Consider the following 21,355-nt stretch of genomic DNA (forward strand, 5'->3'; position numbering starts at 1 on the left):
ATACTCTATTTGACAAGGCGTTCATTCAGATTTGATGGAGAGATCAAAAGTTTTACAGACAAGCAAAAACTAAAAGAGTTCAGCACCACCAAACCAGCTTTACAACAAATGTCAATGGGACTTCTCTAAATGAAAAAGACCACAACTAGAAAGATGAAAATGATTAAAGGAAAAATCTCACTGGTAAAGGCACATATATAGTAAAGGTAGTAAATCAGCAGTGTATAAAGCTAGTAGAAAGGTTAAAAGACAAAAGTAGTAAAATCATCTGTATCCACAATGAATAATTGATACACAAAGCAAAAAGATGTAAAATATGATGTCAAAAAAAGTAATTGTCAGTGGGAGGAGTGAAAATACAGGGTTGTAAACATGCATTTGAACTTGAGATCAGCAACTTAAAATAATATATATATGTATATATATGTATATCTGCATACAGTGTGGGGAATATAGTCAATAACTGTAATATCTTTGTAATGATGACATATCATAATAGACTTATCATGGTGATCAGTTTGAAACACATAGAGATATTGAATCACTATGTTGTGTAATGGGAACTAACATAGCATTGTAAGTAAATTACACTGCAAAAATTAACAAATTAATTGAAAAAGTGATCATATTTGTTAGTACCAGAAAGGGTTGGGGAGGGGGGAATTGGAAAAAGGTGGTCAAAAGGTACAAACTTTCACTTATACTATTCCAGTACTAGAGATTTAATGTACAACATGATAAATATAATTAACACTATTTTATATATGAAAGTTATTAAGAGTAACTTCTGAGTTCTCATAACAAGAAATTTTTTTTTCTATTTTCTTATTTTGTATCTGCATGAGGTGATGGATATTCACTAAACTTATTGTGATAATAATTTCATGAAGCATATAAGTCAAATCAATATGCTGTAAACCTTAAACTTATACAGTGCTGTATAGGTCAATTATATCTCAATCAAACTGAAAGAAAAGTTAAAATAAAAGAGGACTCTTTAAAAACAAATTACTCAAAGAAATAAAGCTGTTTAACCAATAATCCTATATCCAGCAAGACTATTGCTCAAAAATGAAGAGGAAATAAAGACCCAGAAAAAGAAAAATTGAGAGAATTCATTGCTAGCAGACACACCATACAAGAAATTCTAAAGGAAGTTCTTATAGCTGAAAGCAAGTGATCCCCAGATGGTAATTTGAATCCACAAGTACAATCAAAAAGCACCAGTAAGGTAATCGTGCAATTATAATATGTATTATTAATGCATTTTTCCTTCCTTTTCTTAATGAACTTAATAAGCAATTGTATAAATAACATGCACATTCCCACCAACAGAGCACAAGGGTTCCAATTTCTTCACATCCTCACCATTTGCTATCTTTTGTCTTTTTGATAATAGCCATCCTAACTAGTATACAGTGATATCTCATTGTGGTTTTGATTTGCATTTCTCTGGTGATTAGTGATGTTGAGCACCTTTTCACATACCTGTTGGCCATTTTTATATTTTCTTTGGAGAAATGTCCATTCAAATCCTTTGCCTATTTTTTTAATCAGGTTTGTTTGTTTGTTGTGCTATTGAGTTGTAGGATTCAGGATTCTCACTCTTGAGTATATATCCAAATGAATTGAAATCATGATCTCAAAGAGCTATCTGCACTCTCTTTGTTATTGCAGCACTATTCACAATAAAAGATTTGGGGGGAAAAAAGCCAGATGTCCATTGACAGACAAATGGATAAAGAAAATGTGATATATACATACAATGGAATATTATTCCTCCTTTAAAAAGAAAGAAATTCTACCATTTGTGGCAACATGGATGGAACTGGAAAACATTTTGCTAAGTGAAATAAATCATTCACAGAAATACAAATACTGCATGATTCCACTTACATGAGGTATTTTAAATAGTCAAGCTAATAGAAGTGGAGATTAGAATGGTGATTTCCAGGAGATGAGAGAAGAAGGAAATGAGGAGTTGTGGTTCAATAGGTATAAACTTATAGTTATGCAAGATGAAAAAGTTCTAACTGGGGGTCCCTGGGCTAGTGCTGGTTCACCGGTGTGCAGGGCCAGGTCCTGGGCCCTCTGGTGGGTGCTGGGTCTCAGGGTGGGCTGTGGGCTCAGGGAGTCTTAAGGCAACAGTCCTGCTGGTGAGTGGGGCTGTGTGTCTGCCTGGCTAGTTGCTTGCTTTAATACATCCCAGTACTGGTGCTGAAAGTCTGATGGGCAGTGCCAGGTCCCGGCACTAATAAGTTAGAGGGAGGATTCCAAAATGGCATTTGCTCGTACCAGTGTCCTCTTGGTGGAATAAGCTCCCCCAAATTTCTGCCTCCAGTGCCTATGTCCCCAGCATGAGCTCCAGTTTCTTCTTGCCTCTTTGGGAAACTCTCCAAGATTAGCAGGTGGGTCTGACCCAGCCTCCTCTCAGATTACTACTGTCCTGGGTCCTGGAGCATGTGAGATTTTGTGTGCACCCTTTAAGAGTGGAATCTCTAGTTCCCACAGCCCTCTGGCTCTCCCAAAATAAACCCTGCTGGCCCTCAAAGCAAAACATTCTGGGGATTCATATTCCCAGTGCAGCCTCCCCAGGCTGGGAGCCCTATGTGGGGCCAGGACCACTTGCTCCTTGGAGAGAACCTCTGCAATTGTAATTATTCTCTTGTTTGTGGGTCACCCACCTGGGGGGTATGGGTCATGAGTATATCACATCTCTGCCCCTCCTACTCATATCATTGTGATTCCTTCTTTATATCTTTATTTGTAGAAGGTTTTTTCTGCTAGTGGTTTTTCTCATCAGTAGTTGCTCTTGTGTATAAAAACAAGGTCTTACATAGCAAGGGAACAATATTCAATACCCTGTCATAAACCATAATGGAAAAGAATATGAAAAAGAGTATACATATATATGTATAACAATCACTTTGCTGTACACCAGAAACTAATACAACATTGTAAATCAACTATACTTCAATAAAAAATAAATTTAAAAAATAATTGCTCTGTAAATAGTTGTAATTTTGGTGTACCCATGGGAGGAGGTGAATTCAGGGTCTTCCTACTCCACCATCTTGGATACTCCCTGAGAACTGACCTTTTTATCATTATATGCACCCCTTTTCCCTGATAATCTTCCTTGCTCTGAGGTCTGCTCTGTCTGAAGTTAATATAGCTACTGCTGCTTTCTTTTGATTAGTGTTAGCATGGGGTATCTTTCTCCATCCATTTACTTTTAAGTGATATGTTTCTTTATACTTAAACTGGGTTTCTTGTGAACAGTATATAGTTGGGTCTTGTGTTTTGTTCCACTCTGACAATTTCTGTCTTTTAATTGGTGTATTTACACCATTTATGTTTAAAGTCATTATTGATATAGTTGGATTAATATTTACCATATTTGTTGTTTTCTATTTTTTCCCTTGTGCTTTTTATCCTATTTTTGTCTTCCAATATTTTTCTGCATTTTTAAATTCTAATTGACCATTTTATATGACTCTACTTTCTCTCCTTTCTTAACCTACCAGTTAATACTGATTTTTAATTTTTTTTAACCTTTTTTAGTGCTTGCCCTACAATTTGCAATAAACATTTACAACAAATCCAAGTTCACTTTCAATTAACACTATACTGCTTCATGAGTAGTGTGAGTCCCTTAATAAAAAAATAGTTTGAATTACTCTCCCATCCTATATATCATTGCTGTCTTTCATTTCGTATATATATGTGTGTGTGTGTCATTCATTCATATATATATATATATATAAAATGTATGGTATACATTCTATCATACATATGGAATATTTTTGCTATTATTATTTTGAACAAACTGCTGTCTGTTAAATGAATTAAGATGAAGAAAAATAAAAGTTTTTATTTTACTTTCACTATTCTTTCTCAATGCTCTTCCTTGCTTTATGTAGATCTGAGTTTCTGACTGACCTATAGTATTTTCCTTCTTTCCGAAGAACTTCTTTCAACATTTCTTGCATGGCGGACCTACTGACAACAAAGTCCCTCAATTTTGTTTGTTTGAGAAAGTCTTTTTTTAACAAAATATCAAAATTTATTTTTATATGTATATATATATTTAAATCTTTTCTTTCTTTTTCTTTCTTTCTCTTTCTTTTTCTTTCTTTCTTTCTTTCTTTCTTTCTTTCTTTTTCTTTCTTTCTTTCTTTCTTTCTTTCTTCCTTCCTTCCTTCCTTCCTTCCTTCCTTCCTTCCTTCCTTCCTTTTGCTGTGCCAGGTCTTAGTTGTGGCACGTGGGATCTTCATTGCCACGTGTGGGATCTTCATTGCCGTGTGTGGGATCTTTAGTTGCAGCATATGGGATTAGTTCCCTGACCAGGGATGGAACCTGGGCCCCCTGCATTGGGAGTGTGGAGTCTTAACCACTGAACCACTATATATATACATACTTTTTTTTAACTGAAGCATAAGTTGATTTACAATGTTGTGTTAGTTTATAACTGAATCAGTGTGCTGTACACCTGAAACTAACCCAACTTTGTTACTTGTTTATATATATATATATTCTTTTTCAAATTCTTTTCCCTTATAGATTATTACAAAATATTGAGTATAGTTCCCTGTGCTATACAGTAGGTCCTTATTGTTTATTTTATATATACTAGTGTGTATATGTTAATCCTAACTTCCTATTTTACACCCCCTCTTTCCCCTTTGGTAACCATAAGTTTATTTTCTATGTCTGTGGGTCTATTTCTGTTTTGTAAATAAGTTCCTCTGTATCTATTTTTTTTTTAGATTCCACATATAAGTGATATCATATGATATTTGTCTTTCTCTGCCTGGCTTACTTCACTTAGTATGATCATCTCTAGGTCCACCCATGTTGCTGCATATGGCATTATTTCATTCTTTTTTTACAGCTGAGTAATATTCCATTGTAGATATGTATGACATCTTCTTCATCCATTCATCTGTCAATGGACACTTAGGTTGCTTCCATGTCTTTATTTCTCCTTCACTTTTGAAGAATAATTTCACTGGGTAAAAAATTCAAGACTGGTGGGGATTTCTCTCAACATTTTATTTTACTCCACTCTCTTCTTGCTTGGTGGTTTCTGAGAAGTTGAATGTAATTCTTATCTTTGCTTCTCTATAATTAAGGTGTTTTTTCCCTCTGGCATCTTTCAAGATTTTTTCTTTACCTTTGGTTTTCTGCAATTTTAATAAGATATGTTTAGGAGTAATTCTTTTGGCATTTATCCTGCCTGGAATCCTCTGATCTTCCTGGATCTGTGGTTTGGTGTCTGATATTAATTTAGGGAAATTCTCAATCATTACAATTGTGAATTGAATTCTCAGTCATTAGAGTTCTATTCCTTTCTCTTTATTATCCTTTAGGTATTCCTATTATGTGCATATTACACATTTTGTATGTGTCCCACAGTTCATAGATATCCTGTTCTACTTTTTCATTATTTTTTTTCTCTTCGCTTTTCAGTTTTGGAAGTTTCTGTTGACATAGTTTCAAGCTCAGAGTTTCTTTTCTCAGCCATACTCAGGCTACTAATGAGCCTATCAAAGGCACTCCATTTCTATTACAGTGTTTTTAATTTCTAGTACTTTTTGTTCTTTCCTAGAATTTACATCTCTCTGCTTACATTGCCCGTGTTCTTGCATGCTGTCGAGTTCACTCATTAGAGCCCTTAGCATACTTAACATAGTTGTTTTAAATTCCTGGTTTGGTAATTTCAACCTCCCTGCCATATCTGAGCCTGATTCTGACACTTGCTCTGTCTCTTCAAACTGTGGGGTTTTTGCCTTTTTTTATGCCTTGTAATTTTTTCTTGATAGACAAACATGATTTAGTGAGTAAAAGAAACTACTGTAAATAGGCTGTTAGTAATGTGGTGTGAGGTGTAGGGGGAAAGGAAGCATCTATAGTCCTATGATTAGGTCTCAGTCATTTAGTGAACCTGTTTCTGTGGACTGTTAACTTCACAAGTGTTTCTCAGCCCTCTTCCCCTTAGGTAGGACAGGAAAGCGAGTTGTGTATTTCCCTGCCACCACATGGAAGGCTAGAGAGGGCTAAAGTTGGGTATTTTCTCTCCCTCAGGTCAGTTAGTCTCTGAAAAAGGCTTAGTAGTTTAGGATCTGATAAAAAAAAAAGTTTCTCTTCAGGGCAGACTTTGGTAAGAACAGATTGCTCTGGCTTATTTTCAAATGGTTACCTTTTCCCTCCCCCTGCTGGAATTATGAGGGGATTTTCCTCCAATATTCATCTTGAGGACTTTTGGAGGTAAAACTCACAAAAGCATGCCCCCCACTCCATAACTGTCTCTCGCTGGAGTGTATCCACATTGAGTCTCCAGCAATCCATCAATTATAGTTCAGGTATTCCTACCTCAGTACTGATTCTTGCATAGGTTTCTGCTCATGGGTTTCTGCTCTGGTTAAGTTATGATTCTTTGGACTTGCCTCTCCATCTCTCCAATTTGGGAAGCCTTGGTTTGCCCTGTGACTCACTTATCTAAAGTATCTGAGAAGATTTGTTGAATTTTCAGTTTATTCAGCTTTTCACTTGTTTTGAGGATGGAGTGACTACTTCCAAGTTCCTTACATGCCAGACTGGAAATTTCTAGTCTTTTTAATTCTATCACTTTATATTTTAATCATTTCCCAAAGGATTACAATATCTAACTTTACATAGTCAAATTAGAGTTAATATTTAACCACTTATAGTAAAATGTAGAATACTTACAGCCATATGTCCCTTCAGCCACCTATTACTGACCTTTTAAAAAATATATAGTTGTCATATGTCTGACATCAATATGCATTGAAAATCCCATAAAATGATGTTATAAGTATGGTTTTCAACATTATATGTATTTTTTAAATCTTAAAAGGAACAGATAGCTTTATTTTAAAGCTCTTTATTGGAATATAATTGCTTTACACTGTTGTGCCAGTTTTGGTGTACAACAAAGTGAATCAGCTGTATTTATACATATATCCCCATATCCCCTCCCTCCCGCTACTCCCTCCCACCCTCCCTAACCCAGCCCTCTAAGTCATCACCCATCATCAAGTTCACCTCCCTGTGGTATGCAGCAACTTCCCACTAGCTATCTGTTTTACATTTGGTAGTGTATATATGTCAATGCTACTCTTTCACTTCATCCCAGCTTCCCGTTCGCCACTTACCCCATGTCCTCAAGTCTGTTCTCTACATCTGCATCTTTATTCTTGCCCTGTCATTGGGTTCATCAGTACCATTTTTTTTAGGTTCCATATATATGAATTAGTATATGGTATTTGTTTTTCTCTTTCTGGCTTACCTCACTCTGTATGAAAGACTCTAGGTCCATTCACCTCACTACAAATAACTCAATTTCATTCCTTTTTATGGCTAAGTAATATTCCATTGTATATATGTGCCACATCTTCTTTATCCATTCGTCTGTTGATGGGCATTTAGGTTACTTCCATGTCCTGGCTATTGTAAATAGTGCTGCAATGAACACTGTGGTGCATGTTTCTTTTTCGAATATGGTTTTCTCAGGGTATGTGCCCAGGAGTTGGATTGCTGGGTCATATGGAAGTTCTATTTTTAGATTTTTAAGGAACTTCCATACTGTTTTCCATAGTGGCTGTACCAATTTATATTTGAACCAACAGTGCAGGAGGGTTCCCTTTTCTCTGCACTCACTCCAGCATTTATTGTTTCTAGATTTTTTGATGACGGCCATTCTGACTGGTGTGAGGTGATACCTGGTGGCTTTGACTTGCATTTCTCTAATGATTAGTGATGTTGAACATCTTTTTTTTTTAAGCTCTTTATTGGAATATAATTGCTTTACACTCTTGTACCAGCTTATGAGGTACACCAAAGTGAATCAGCTGTATTTATACACATATCCCCATATCCCCTCCCTCCTGCGACTCCCCCTCACCCTCCCCATCCCAGCCCTCTAAGGCATCACCCATCATCAAGTTGATCTCCCTTTGTTATACAGCAACAACCTACTAGCTATCTACTTTACAGTTGGTAGTATATATATGTCTATGCTACTCTCTCACTTCGTCCCAGCTTCCCCTTCGCCCCCCACCCCCAACCCTGTGTCCTCCAGTCCATTTTCTGCATCTGCATCCTTATTCTCGTCCTCTCACTGGGTTCATCAGTACCATTTTTTCTTTTTTTTTTTAGATTCCGTATATATGAGTTAGCATACAATATTTGTTTTTCTCTTTCTGGCTTACTTCACTCTGCATGACAGACACTAGGTCTATCCACCTCATTACATATAGCTCCATTTCATTCCTTTTATAGCTGAGTAATATTCCATTGTATATATATGCCACATCTTCTTTATCCATTCATTTGTTGATGGGCATTTAGGTGGCTTCCACATCCTGGCTATTGTAAATAGTGCTGCAATAAACGTTACGGTACATGTTTCTTTTTGGATTATGGTTTTCTTTGGGTATATGCCCAGTAGTGGGATTACTGGATCATATGGTAGTTCTATTTTGAGTTTTTGAAGGAACCTCCAAACTGTTTTCCATAGTGGTTGTACCAACTTACATTCCCACCAACAGTGCAGCAGAGTTCCCTTTTCTCCACACCCTCTCCAACATTTGTTGTTTCTAGATTTTTTGATGATGGCCATTCTGACCGGTGTGAGGTGATACCTCATTGTGGCTTTGACTTGCATTTCTATAATGATTAGTGGTGTTGAACAATTTTCATGTGTTTGTTACCCATATGCATGTCTTCTTTGGAGAAATGTTTATTTAGGTCTTCCGCCCATTTGTGGATTGGGGTATTTGCTTTTTTGGTATTATGCTGCATGTGCTGCTTGCATATTTTGAAGATTAATCCTTTGTCCATTGCTTCATTGGCAAATATTTTCTCCCATTGTGAGGGTTGTCTTCCTGACTTGTTTATGGTTTCTTTTGTTGTGCGACAGCGTTTGTTTCATCAGGTCCCATTTGTTTAATTTTATTTCCATTATTCTAGGAGGTGGGTCAAAAAGGATCTTTCTGTGATTAATGTCATAGAGTGTTCTGCCTATATTTTCCTCTAGGAGTTTTATAGTGACTGGACTTACATTTAGCTCTTTAATCCATTTTGAAGTTATTTTTGTGTATGGTGTTAGGGATTGTTCTAATTTCATTGTTTTACATGCAGCTCTCCCATTTTCCCAGCACCATTTATTGAAGAGGCTGTCTTTTTTCCATTGTATATTCTTGCCTCCTTTGTCAAAGATAAGATGCCCATATATGCGTGGGTTTATCTCTGGGCTCTCTCTTCTGTTCCATTGATCTGTATTTCTGTTTTTGTGCAGGTACCATACTGTCTTAATCATTGCAGCCTTGTAGTATAGCTTGAAGTCAGGGAGCCTGATTCCTCCAGCTCCGTTTTTCCTTCTCAAGATGGCTTTGGCTATTCGGGGTCTTTTGTGTTTCCATACAAATCGTAAAATTTCTTGTTATAGTACTGTGAAAAATGCCGTTGGTAATTTGATAGGGATTGCATTGAATCTACAAATTGCTTTGGGTAGGATGGTCATTTCCACAATGTTGATTATTCCAATCCAGGAACATGGTATGTCCCTCCATCTATTTGTATCATCTTTGATTTCTTTCATCAGTGTCTTACAGTTTTCTGCATACAACTTTTTTGCCTCTTTAGGCAGGTTTATTCCTAGTTTTTTATTTTTTTAGTTGCAATGATAAATGGGAGTGTTTCCTTAATTTCTCTTTTTGATCTTTCGTTGTTAGTGCATAGGAATGCAAGAGATTTCTGCGCATTAATTTTGTATCCTGCTACTTTGCTAAATTGAACAATTAGTGCTAGCAGTTTTCTGGTAGCTTTTTTAGGGTTTTCTATGTCTAGTATCATGTCATCTGCAAAGAGTGACAATTTTAATTCTTTTCCAATTTGGATTCCTTTTTTTTCTTTTTCTTCTCTGATTGCTGTAGCTAACACTTCCAAAACTATGTGGAACAATAGTGGTGAGATTGGGCAGCCTTGTCTTGTTCCTGTTCTTAGAGGGAATGCTTTCAGTTTTTCTCCATTTAGAATCATGTTGGCTGCTGGTTTGTCATATATGACTTTTATTAAGTTGAGGTAACTTCCTTCTATGCCCACAGTCTGGAGAGTTTTCATCATAAATGGATGTTGAATTTTGTCAAAAGCTTTTTCTGCATCTATTGAGATTATTGTATGGTTTTTATCTTTCAATTTGTAAATATGATGTATCTCATTGATTGATTTACATATATTGAAGAATCCTTGCATTCCAGGAATAAACCCCACTTGATGATGGTGTATGATCTTTTTAATGTGCTGTTGGATTCTGTTTGCTAGTATTTTTTTGAGGATCTTTGCATCCATATTCATCAGTGTGATAATGGCTTGTAATTTTCTTTTTTTGTGACATCTTTGTCTGGTTTTGGTATCAGGGTGATGGTGGCCTTGTAGAATGAGTTTGGGAGTGTTCCTCCTTCTGCTCTATTTTGGAAGAGTTTGAGAACGATTAGGTGTTAGCTCTTCTCTAAATGTTTGATAGATTTTGCCTGTGAAGACATCTGCCCCTGGATTTTTGTTTGTTGGGAGATTTTTAATCACAGTCTCAATTTCAGTGCTTGTGATTGGGCTGTTCATGGTTTCTATTTCTTCCTGGTTCAGTCTTGGAAGATTGTATTTTTCTAAGAATGTATCCATTTCTTGCAGGTTATCCAATTGATTGGCATATAGTTACTTGTAGTAGTCTCTCATGATCTTTTGTATTTCTGCAGTGTCAGTTGTTACGTCTCCTTTTTCATTTCTAATACTGTTGATTTGCGTCTTCTCCCTTTTTTTCCTGATGAGTCTGGCTAATGGCTTGTCAATTTTGTTTATCTTCATAAAGAACCAGGTTTAGTTTTATTGATCTTTGCTATTGTTTCCTTCATTTCTTTTTCATTTTTTACTGACCTGATCTTCACGATTTCTTTCCTTCTGCTGACTTTGGGGTTTTTTTGTTCTTTCTCCTCTTGTTTTAGGTGTAAGGTTAGGTTGTTTATTCGTGATTTTTCTTGTTTCTTGAGGTTGGATTGTATTACTATAAACTTCCCTCTTAGAACTGCTTTTACTGTGTCCCATAGGTTTTTGGTCATCATGTTTTCATTGTCATTTATTTCTAGGTATTTTTTTATTTCCTCTTTGAATTCTTCAGTGATATCTTGGTTGTTCAGTAGCATACTGTTTAGCCTCCATGTGTGTGTATTTTTTACAGTTTTTTTCCTGTAATTGATATCTAGTCTCATGGCATTGTGGTCAGAGAAGATGCTTGATATGATTTCAGTTTTCTTGAATTTACCAAGTCTTGATTTGTGACCCAAGATATGATCTATCCTGGAGAATGTTCTGTGTGCACTTGAGAAGAAAGTGTTTCCTGTAGTTTTTGGATGGAATGTCCTATAAATATCAATTAAGTCTAGATGCTCTAATGTGTCCTTTAAAGCTTGTGTTTCCTTATTTATTTTCTGTTTGGATGATCTGTCCATTGATGTAACTGGGGTGTTAAAGTCTCCTACTAGTATTGTGTTATTGTTGGTTTCCCCTTTTATGGCTGTTAGCATTTGTCTTATGTATTGAGGTGCTCCCATGTTGGGTGTGTAGATATTTTCAATTGTTATATGTTCTTCTTGGATGGATCCATTGATCATTAGGTAGTGTCCTTCCTTGTCTCTTTTAATAGTCTTAATTTAAAGTCTATTTTGTCTGATATGAGTGTTGCTACTGCAGCTTTATTTTGACTTCCATTTGCATGGAATATCTTTTTCCATCCCCTTACTTTCTGTCCATATGTGTGCCTGAGTCTGAAGTGAGTTTCTTGTAGACAGCATATATAAGGGTCTTGTTTTTGTGTCCATTCAAGCCAGTCTGTGTGTTTTGGTTGGAGGCTTTAATCCATTTACATTTATGGTAATTATCAACATGTATGTTCTTATTACCATTTTCTTAATTGTTATGGGTTTGTTTTTGTAGGTCTTTTACCTTATCTTGTGTTTCCCGCTTAGAGAAGTTTCTTTGGCTTTTGTTGTAAAGGTGGTTTGGTGGTGCTGAATTCTCTTCACTTTTACTTGTCTGTAAAGCTTTTGATTTCTCCATCAAATCTGAATGAGATCCTTGGTGGGTAGAGTAATTTTGACTATAGTTTTTCCCCTTTCATCACTTTGATTATATCCTGCCACTCCCTTCTGCCCTGTAGAGTTCTGCTGAAAGGTCTGCTGTTAACCTTATGGGGATTTCCTTTTGTGTTATTTATTGCTTTTCTCATGCTGCTTTTAATATCTTTTCTTTGTGTTCAAATATCATTAGTTTGATTAATATGTGCCTCAGCGTGTTTCTCCTTGGGTTTATTCTGTATGGGATTTTCTGCGCTTCTTGGACTTGATTTATTATTTCCTTTCCCATGTTGGGGAAGTTTTCCACTATTATCTCTTCAAATATTTTCTCAGACCTTTTCTTTTTCTATTCTTCTTCTGGGACTGCTCTAATTCAAATGTTGGTACATTTAATGTTGTCCCAGTGGTCTCTGAGACTGTCCTCAATTCTTTTCATTCTTTTTTCTTTATTCTGCTCCATGTCAGTTATTTCCATCATTCTGTCTTCCAGATAACTTATCCATTCTTCTGTCTCAGTTATTCTGCTCTGCATTCCTTCTAGAGTATTTTTAAGTTCAGTTAATGTGTTGTTCATCACTGTTTGTTTGCTGTTTATTTCTTCCAGCTCCTTGTTAAACATTTCTTTCATTTGCTCCATCTGTGCCTCAGTCCTACTTCTGAAATCTTGGATCATCTTTACTGTCATTATTCTGAATTCTTTTTCAGGTAGACTGGCTATCTCATCTTCATTTGCCTGGGCTTTGGGTTTTTACCTTGTTCCTTCATCAGCTGCGTCTTTCTCTGTTTTCTCATTTTGTTTAACTTACTGTGTTTGGGGTCTTCTTTCCTTAGGCTGCAGGGTCATAGTTCTTTTTAACTCTGTTGTCTGTCCCCAGTGGGGAGGTTGGTCCAGTGCATTGTGTAGGCTTCTTGGTGGGGGGACTGGTGCCTGTGTTCTTGTGTGTGGAGCTGGTTCTTATCCTTCTGATGTTCAGCGACACATCTGTTGGTGTGTTTGGGTGCGTCTGTGGGCTTAGTATGACTGTAGGCTGTCTGTCTGCTCACGGGTGGGGTTATGTTCCTGCTTGCTAGTTGTTTGGCTTGAGGTATCCAGCACCAGAGCTTACTGGCCTTTGGTTGGATTTGGATCTTAGTGTTGAGAATGAGACCTCTGGGAGAGCACTTTCTGATTAATATTCCATCGGGTTGGGAGTTGTCTGGTGGTTCAACATCCTGGACTCAGCTGTGCTGCCTCAGAGGTCCAGGTCTGACCCCCAGCCGTGGCACCAAGCCCCTTGAAGCTGCACAGCACAGGGAAAAAGGAGGTAGGAGAGAAAAGAAAAAAAGGGGAAAAAAAGGAAGAATGGGAAAGGACAGACAAATCTCCAAGATAGGTGGTAAAAGCAACTCTAAACGATCAAAATCACACAAGGAGATGTGCACACTTGCACTTGCAGAAAGAGAATAAAAGAGAAGGAGAAGAGAAAACAAAGAAAAGAGAAAGACTACAAAGAAGGGAGTGATCAAACCCATTTACAAACCCACATACAAATGTATACAGTAAAGATGAAACTAACAAATACATAAAACCAGGAATGAGTCAAACATACCAGGAAGTCCTCCAATACTTTTGGTAAGTCTCTACACCTGCTGTGGGGAGGACTGTGGAGAGCTCAGACTGTAATCTGGTATTAGTCCTGTGTGTATTGTCCACAGTTGCCCCCTAAGTCTGCAGCCTCTATTGTAGAAACACTCGTCTATTCAGGTGATCCACAGATGCAGAGTCTATCAAGCCTATTGTGGGTATTAAATCTGCTCCTCCTGCAGCTGTTTCCCTTTCTCTTCTTTGGTCCTACAATCCTCGGGGATCAGTTTTGATTTTGGTCCCTTCTTTGCATGTGGGCTGCTCTCAGGAGTCAGTTCCCTGCCCATGCAAGAGGGGGTGAAAGAGGGTGATTGGGGCTCTCTTGCAAATTCAGGTGGAGGGGAGGGAGGGGTATGGCAGTCTAATTGAAATTTGTGGCAGTGCTTCTAGCAGCAGAGGTCAGCATGAGCCTGAGGTGTGCTGTGTGCTCTCCCAGGGAAGCTGGTCCCAAACACAGGACCCCCAGTGCTGGCGGGTTGCACCTGGTGGTTGTGGCCAATGACCTGCCCTACACACAGGACCCTTGGCAGCAACAGCAGCAGTCGCAGTGGTGGCGACAGTCTCTGTGTTTCGATTTAGCAGCTGTGGGTCATGGGTGATGCTGGCACAGGTGCTGCTCTGCATCCTATGTGTTCTTGGAGTGGCAAGCTCCTCTCAAGCACCTTGAAATAAAGGTCTCCTGCCTCTCTGTCAGGCCCAGGCTTTCCCCTAAACTCCCTCTCAGCTAGCTGTGGTGCACTTCCCCCCAGCCTGTTTTCTCACAGCCAGCCCCAGTTCTCTCCCTGGTGTCTGTTCTCCAAAGCCCAAGCCTCAGTGCCCAGCCCCCACCTGCTGCTGCAGATGAGCAGACCAGCTTCTCTGGCTGGGGAGTGTTGCCTGAATCCTCAGTGCGGGAATCTTTCCACTCTTCCCTATGCACATCTGTTGTTGCTCTCTCCTCTGGGAGCTCTGACACTCCTCCTGTCCATCCCTGCCAGCAAGGGGTGCTTCCCAGTGTGTGGAAGCTTTCCCCCTTCACAGCTCCCTCCCAGAGGGGCACATCTCCTTGGGATTCCTTTATCTCTTTTCTTCCCTTTTTTCTTTTGTGCTACCCAGTTACTGGGAATTTTGTTACCTTTCTGGAGGTCCGAAGTCCCCTGCCAGCATTTGGAAGGTGTCCCCTAGCAGTTTTTCCACAAGTAGATGTATTCTTGATGTATTTGTGGGGAGAAAGATGATCTCCACGTCTTACTCCTCTACCATCTTTTTTCTGTCCCCCGAAAAGATAGCTTTAATATTTACTTAGATATTTATCATTTTTCTCTTCCTTGATGCCTTAGAACAAAATCCCTTTGGTATCATTCATATCCGTTTAAATTGAGTATCTTCAGTAGCATTTCTTTTGGGAACAGATCTCTTATCAATGATTTCTCTTAGTCATCTGTCCCCTGAGAATTTCTTTATTTAACCTTCATTTATGAATATTTTCCCTGAATATAGAATTCTGGATTGACAGTTCTCTTCTTTCAGCACTTTAAAAATGATTTTCCACTCTCTTGTGGCCCCTATGAAAAGCCCAGTTATTCAAATCATGGTTCCACTCCATCTAATGTGTCCTTTTTAACTAGCTGCTTTCCATATTTTTTATATGTGGTTTTCACTAGTTTGATTATAACGTGGACATGGTTTTCTTTGAGTTTATCCTGTTTGGAGTTTTTTGGACTTCTTGAATCTGTAGATATGCTTGCAAAATTCTGGGAGTTTTCAGCCATAATCTCTTCATACATTTTTTTCTCTGCTTGCTTACTCCTCACCTTGCTGACCCAAAGACATGAATATTAAACTTTTACATTATCTTACAGATCCCTAAGCCTTCATTTTTTCCTCAAAAATTTCCACTTTTCTTCAAATTTGTTAATTTCTTTTGATCTAAATTCAAGTCCATTGACTCTTTATTTCCATTCTGCTAATGAATCCAACTGGTGAGTTCTTTTTTCAAATACTATATTTTTCAGTTCTAAAATTTACATTTGGTTATTATTTTATAGTTTCCATTTCTTTGCCAACAATTTGTGTTTACTTTTATCTCATGGAGTATAGTTAAAATATTTGCTTTAAGGTCTTTGATTATTCCAGCATTTTGATAATCTCAGGATTGGCATTATTGGATTATCATTTATGTTGAAAGTTGGTCATGTTTTCCTGGTTTTTTATATTGCATAATTTTGGATTATATCTTGAACTTTTTAATATTATGTTGTATAGACTCTATGTTTTAATCCTCTGGAGACTGCTATTTTTCTTGCTGTTTTTCAATAGAGAGTCAACCCAGTTATGTTCAAACTACAAGTTCTGTCTTGCATTCTATGAGCATGGATCTAATCTCAGTTCAATTTTCAAAGCCTTTCCTGTTACTTTTGTTCTGTCTCATGTGTATGTTTCACTCAGGGGTTAGTATGAGACTTGGACCATGGTTTAAAACTATTCTATTTTCAAGGCTTTTGTTAAGCTGCTTTCGTTCTGTTCCAATTATGTGCAGTTTAACAGTAACCCCAAAATTATACAGGTTTGCGTACAAAATTAAAGGATTCTCTTCTTTTGTTTTTCCCTTCTCAAAATCCCCGTCCAACTCTTCCAGACCCACCAGGTCCTGACCCAAAATATGGGCTTTCAATTGAGATTTTAGCTGTGCATGCCACTGCTCTGTAATGCATCTCCTTGACTTTGGTTTACTTTTGTTTTCTTTTCAGAATTCTTGGATAGTTGATTTATGCCTTCATCCAGAATTTTTAGTTGTAATCAGGTGAAGAATTTTGCTGCCTATTATACCCTGCCATGCTAGATGAAGACTTCTTGAATGACCTTTTAAATCACTTAACCTCTCTGAGACTTCATTTCCTTATCTGTGGAATGTGAGTAATAATCCTTGTTCTATTATTTTCACAATTGTTGGAATGGTAAGGTGAGATAATGTGTATGAAGATATGATTATATATTAACCTTTTTCCTGCTGACATGGTTCCCACTCAATATCACTGCTAAGTAATGGGAAAATCTTCTGAAAAAATAATTTTTAACTTTTTATTCGGAAATAATTTTAGACTTCTAAAAAAGTTGCAAAAATAGTACAAGGGGATTCCCTGGTGTTTTATATGCCCACAAAGATCTCTCTTCAAAGACTATCAGGGGAGAGAAAAAGATGGCGGCGAAGTAGAGAGACGTGGAGTGCATCCCTCTCCACAGATGCGTTGGGAGTGCACGGAGGGATGCAGTAATTCCCACAGAGAACTAGCTGAACACCAGCAGACGGCCTCGGACACCAGAAGGGGCTGCGGGGAGCCCGACATAGCCGGTAGGGAGGCATCTACGAGGGCTCAAGGAGGGTGAAGCGGCGGAGCTGTGGCAGACGGGAGGGAGTGAGAAACATACGGAGGGTCCGCGGCACAGCTCAGTGTTCCCGGACCGAGACATTGATCCGCAGCTGAACGGAGGGTCCAGGAGCGGGAGCGTGGGAACCGGAGAGCTGGTTTAGGGTGAGAAACATTGTTGCCAGTGGGGTGCCCGACTGAGAGCACAGGAGGGAGGAGGTCCGCGGAGAGGAGTGCCCGTCCCTGGGAGCTGCCCGGCCATGATGGCGGCTGGAGGCTGCAGGCTCACGGGCAGGGGGGAGGAGCCACGCACATAGCCTCTCCCTCTCTTTCTGCGCCTCTGCAACAGGCAGTGGAGAGACGCCCTGCGGGCCACCTAAGGTGCTCAGGGATAACAAGCACCCTCAGGCACTCGGGTGGGGCTAGATTAAAACCCCTTGCAACGCCAGCAGCAGGGAGGCTGCCGAGAGAAAAAAAAAACAACAACAACAGCATCAAAAAGAAAAAAACCCCGAGAGAGGCCCAACTCTAAGACTTTCTGTGTACGCCTGAGCCACCAGCGCCCTCTGCAACAGGCACCTCCAAGCCTGACTGAAACAACAGTGCGCCACTGCTCACTCACTCCCAGGAGAAGGAACCACTATTGTACCCTCTCCCTCCCCACACACCGACGCTTACAGACGAACAATAAAGGAACCTCTGCTGGTCACAGAATAACGCAAAAAAAAAAAAAAAAACCAAGGCAAGGAGAAGGACACTTACAGCTGAGATGCTAAGGAAACAGAAATAGTAGTATCAATACCTACTGAACTGGTCCATTCTGGGATCAGTTCTGGATTTTTTTTTTTTCTTTGTCTCTCTCTCTTTTTTTTTTTTTTTTGGATTTATTAAATACGATCTTAGCCCTAAGGGATCTACAAGTTTTATAACATAATTTTTTAATGATTTTTTTATTCTTTTTTTTTTTGATTTATTAAATACGATCTTAGCCCTAAGGGATCTACAAGTTTTATAACATAATTTTTTAATGATATTTTTTATTCTTTTTTTTTATTTTGCCTTTTTATATACTTCTATTTCTAGCTAAGTTTTTGGTAGTACGGACAAAATATCTCTCATACTTTCCTTTCATCCCTATCTTTTATACATTTCTATTCCTTTCTTTTTATTTGCATATTTCCAACCACACTATGCTCTTCTGTTCACCTTTCTTCCAGCCTTTTTAAGTTTATTTTATCTTAACATACTTATAAGCAACACTATCGGTCTGCTCAGACTCCTTGCTCTATTCTCCAGATGACGCACTGCCTTGGTATTTAATATTAGGCTTTTGTCTTTATCTTAGTTCTTAGTACAGTTGTCTAATTACATTCTGAGAATCTCCATTCTCTCTGGTGGTACTCCAGCTCTTTTCTATATTTGATCCTAGCTTACAAAATCTCCCTGGATTGATGTTTGTAGGTGTAGGGTGTTATTTGTTGTTTGTTTGCTTTTGCTTTTGTCTCTGATTTGTTCTGTTTCAGTTGTCAATTTCTGATGGGATTCTCTTTGAATATCTGATAGCACACTGGGGTTCTGTCAGGTCTTTCTAGAGCCTTATGTCGTAACGGATTCAGTAATTGTGTGTCTTATATATGTATGTGTTTCCTAGACTTAATATTCGTTTAATCCAATACTTGGACATTAGTCTGAGGCTTTGACAGTCTTCTATAAACACCTCTATCGCCAGGACAAGTAACCCCAAAAGTTTGGACAACCATGAGGAAACAAAGAAACACCATACAGGCAAAGGAGCAGGAAAAAAACCCACAAGACCAAATAAATGAAGAGGAAATAGGGAAAATGCCTGAAAAAGAATTTAGAGTAATGATAGTAAAAATGATACAAAATCTCGATAACAAAATAGAGAAAGTACAAGAAACAGTTCATAAGAACTCAGAAAAACAAACAGCAATGGATAACAAAATAACTGAAATTAAAAATACTCTAGATGCTATAACCAGCAGAATGACTGAGGCAGAAGAACGAATAAGTGAGTTGGAAGATAGAATGGGGGAAATAATTGCCACAGAGCAGAAAAAAGAAAAAAGAATAAAAAGATTAGAAGACAGTCTCAGAGACCTCAGTGATAACCTTAAACGTGCCAACATTCGAATTATAGGCATCCCAGAAGAAGAAGAAAAGAAGAAAGGGTCTGAGAAAATCTTTGAAGAGGTTCTAGTGGAAAACTTCCCCAACATGGGAAAGGAAATAATTAACCAAGTCCAAGAAGCACAGAGAGTCCCATACAGAATAAACCCAAGGAGAAATACACCAAGACACATATTAATCAAATTAATGACAATTAAACACAAAGAAAAAATATTAAAAGCAGCAAGAGAAAAGCAACAAACAACATATAAGGGAAAACCCATCAGGATAACAGCTGACCTTTCCACAGAAACTCTGCAGGCCAGAAGGGAATGGCAGGATATCCTGAAAGTCCTGAAAGAGAGAAACCTAGAGCCATGAATACTCTACCCAGCAAGAATCTCATTCAGATTTGAGGGAGAAATCAAAAGCTTTCCAGACAAGCAAAAGTTAAGAGAATTCAGCACCACCAAACCAGCCTTACAACAAGTGCTAAAGGAACTTCTCTAAGTAGGAAACACAAGAAAAGGAAAACACCTACAAATACAAACCCAAAACAATTCAGAAAATGGTAATTGGAACACACATGTCAATAATCACTTTAAATGTGAATGGATTAAATGCTCCAACCAAAAGACACAGACTGGCTGAATGGATACAAAAACAAGACCCTTCTATATGCTGCCTACAAGAAACCCACTTCAGACCAAGGGATACATATAGACTGAAAGTAAAGGGATGGAGAAAGATATTCCATGCAAATGGAAGTCAAAAGAAAGCTGGAGTAGCAATACTCATATCAGACAAATTAGACTTGAAAGTAAAGACTATTAAAAGAGACAAGGAAGGACACTCCATAATGATCAAGGGATCCATTCAAGAAGAACATATCACAATGGTAAATATCTTTGCCCCCAATATAGGAGCACCTCAATACATAAGGCAAATGCTAACAGCTATAAAAGGGGACATCGACAGTTACACAATAATAGTGGGAGACTTGAACACCCCACTTACATCAATGGACAGATCATCCAAACAAAAAATAAACAAAGACACACAAGCTTTAAATGACACATTAGACCATCTCGACTTAATGGATATTTATAGGACATTCCATCCAAAAACGACAGACTACACTTTCTTCTCAAGTGTACACGGAACATTTTCCAGGATAGATCACATCTTGGGTCACAAATCAAACCTCAGCAAATTCAAGAAAATGGAAATCATATCAAGCATCTTCTCAGACCACAATGCCATGAGACTAGATATCAATTACAGGAAAAAAACTGCAAAAAATACAAACACCTGGAGGCTAAACAATTCACTCTTAAACAACCAAGGAATCACTACAGAAATCAAAGAGGAAATCAAAAAATATCTAGAAACAAATGATAACGAAAACACAACAACCCAAAACCTATGGGTTGCAGCAAAAGCAGTTCTAAGAGGAATGTTTATAGCAATACAGTCCTACCTTAAGAAACAAGAAAATGATCGAATAAACAACCTAACCTTACACCTAAAACAACTAGAGAAAGAAGAACAAAGAAACCCCAAAGTGAGCAGAAGGAAAGAAATCCTAAAGATCAGAGCAGAAATAAATGAAAAAGAAAGGAAGGAAACCATAGCAAAAATTAAAGAAACTAAAAGCTGGTTCTTTGAGAAGATTAACAAAATTGATAAACCATTAGCCAGACTCATCAAGAAAAAAAGGGAGAAGATGCAAATCAACAGAATTAGAAATGAAAAAGGAGAAGTAACAGCAGACACCTCAGAAATACAAAACATCATGAGAGACTACTACAAGCAACTATATGCCAATCAATTGGATAACCTGGAAGAAATGGATACATTCTTAGAAAAATACAATCTTCCAAGACTGAACCAGGAAGAAATAGAAACCATGAACAGACCAATCACAAGTACGGAAATTGAGGCAGTGATTAAAAATCTCCCAACACACAAAAGCCCAGGACCAAATGGGTTCACGGGTGAATTCTATCAAACATTTCGAGAAGAGTTAACACCTATCCTTCTCAAACTCTTCCAAAATATTGCAGAAGGCGGAACACTCCCAAACTCATTCTACGAGGCCA

The sequence above is a fragment of the Hippopotamus amphibius genome, chromosome X (genome assembly GCF_030028045.1).
Source record: "Hippopotamus amphibius kiboko isolate mHipAmp2 chromosome X, mHipAmp2.hap2, whole genome shotgun sequence".
NCBI lineage: Eukaryota > Metazoa > Chordata > Mammalia > Artiodactyla > Hippopotamidae > Hippopotamus > Hippopotamus amphibius.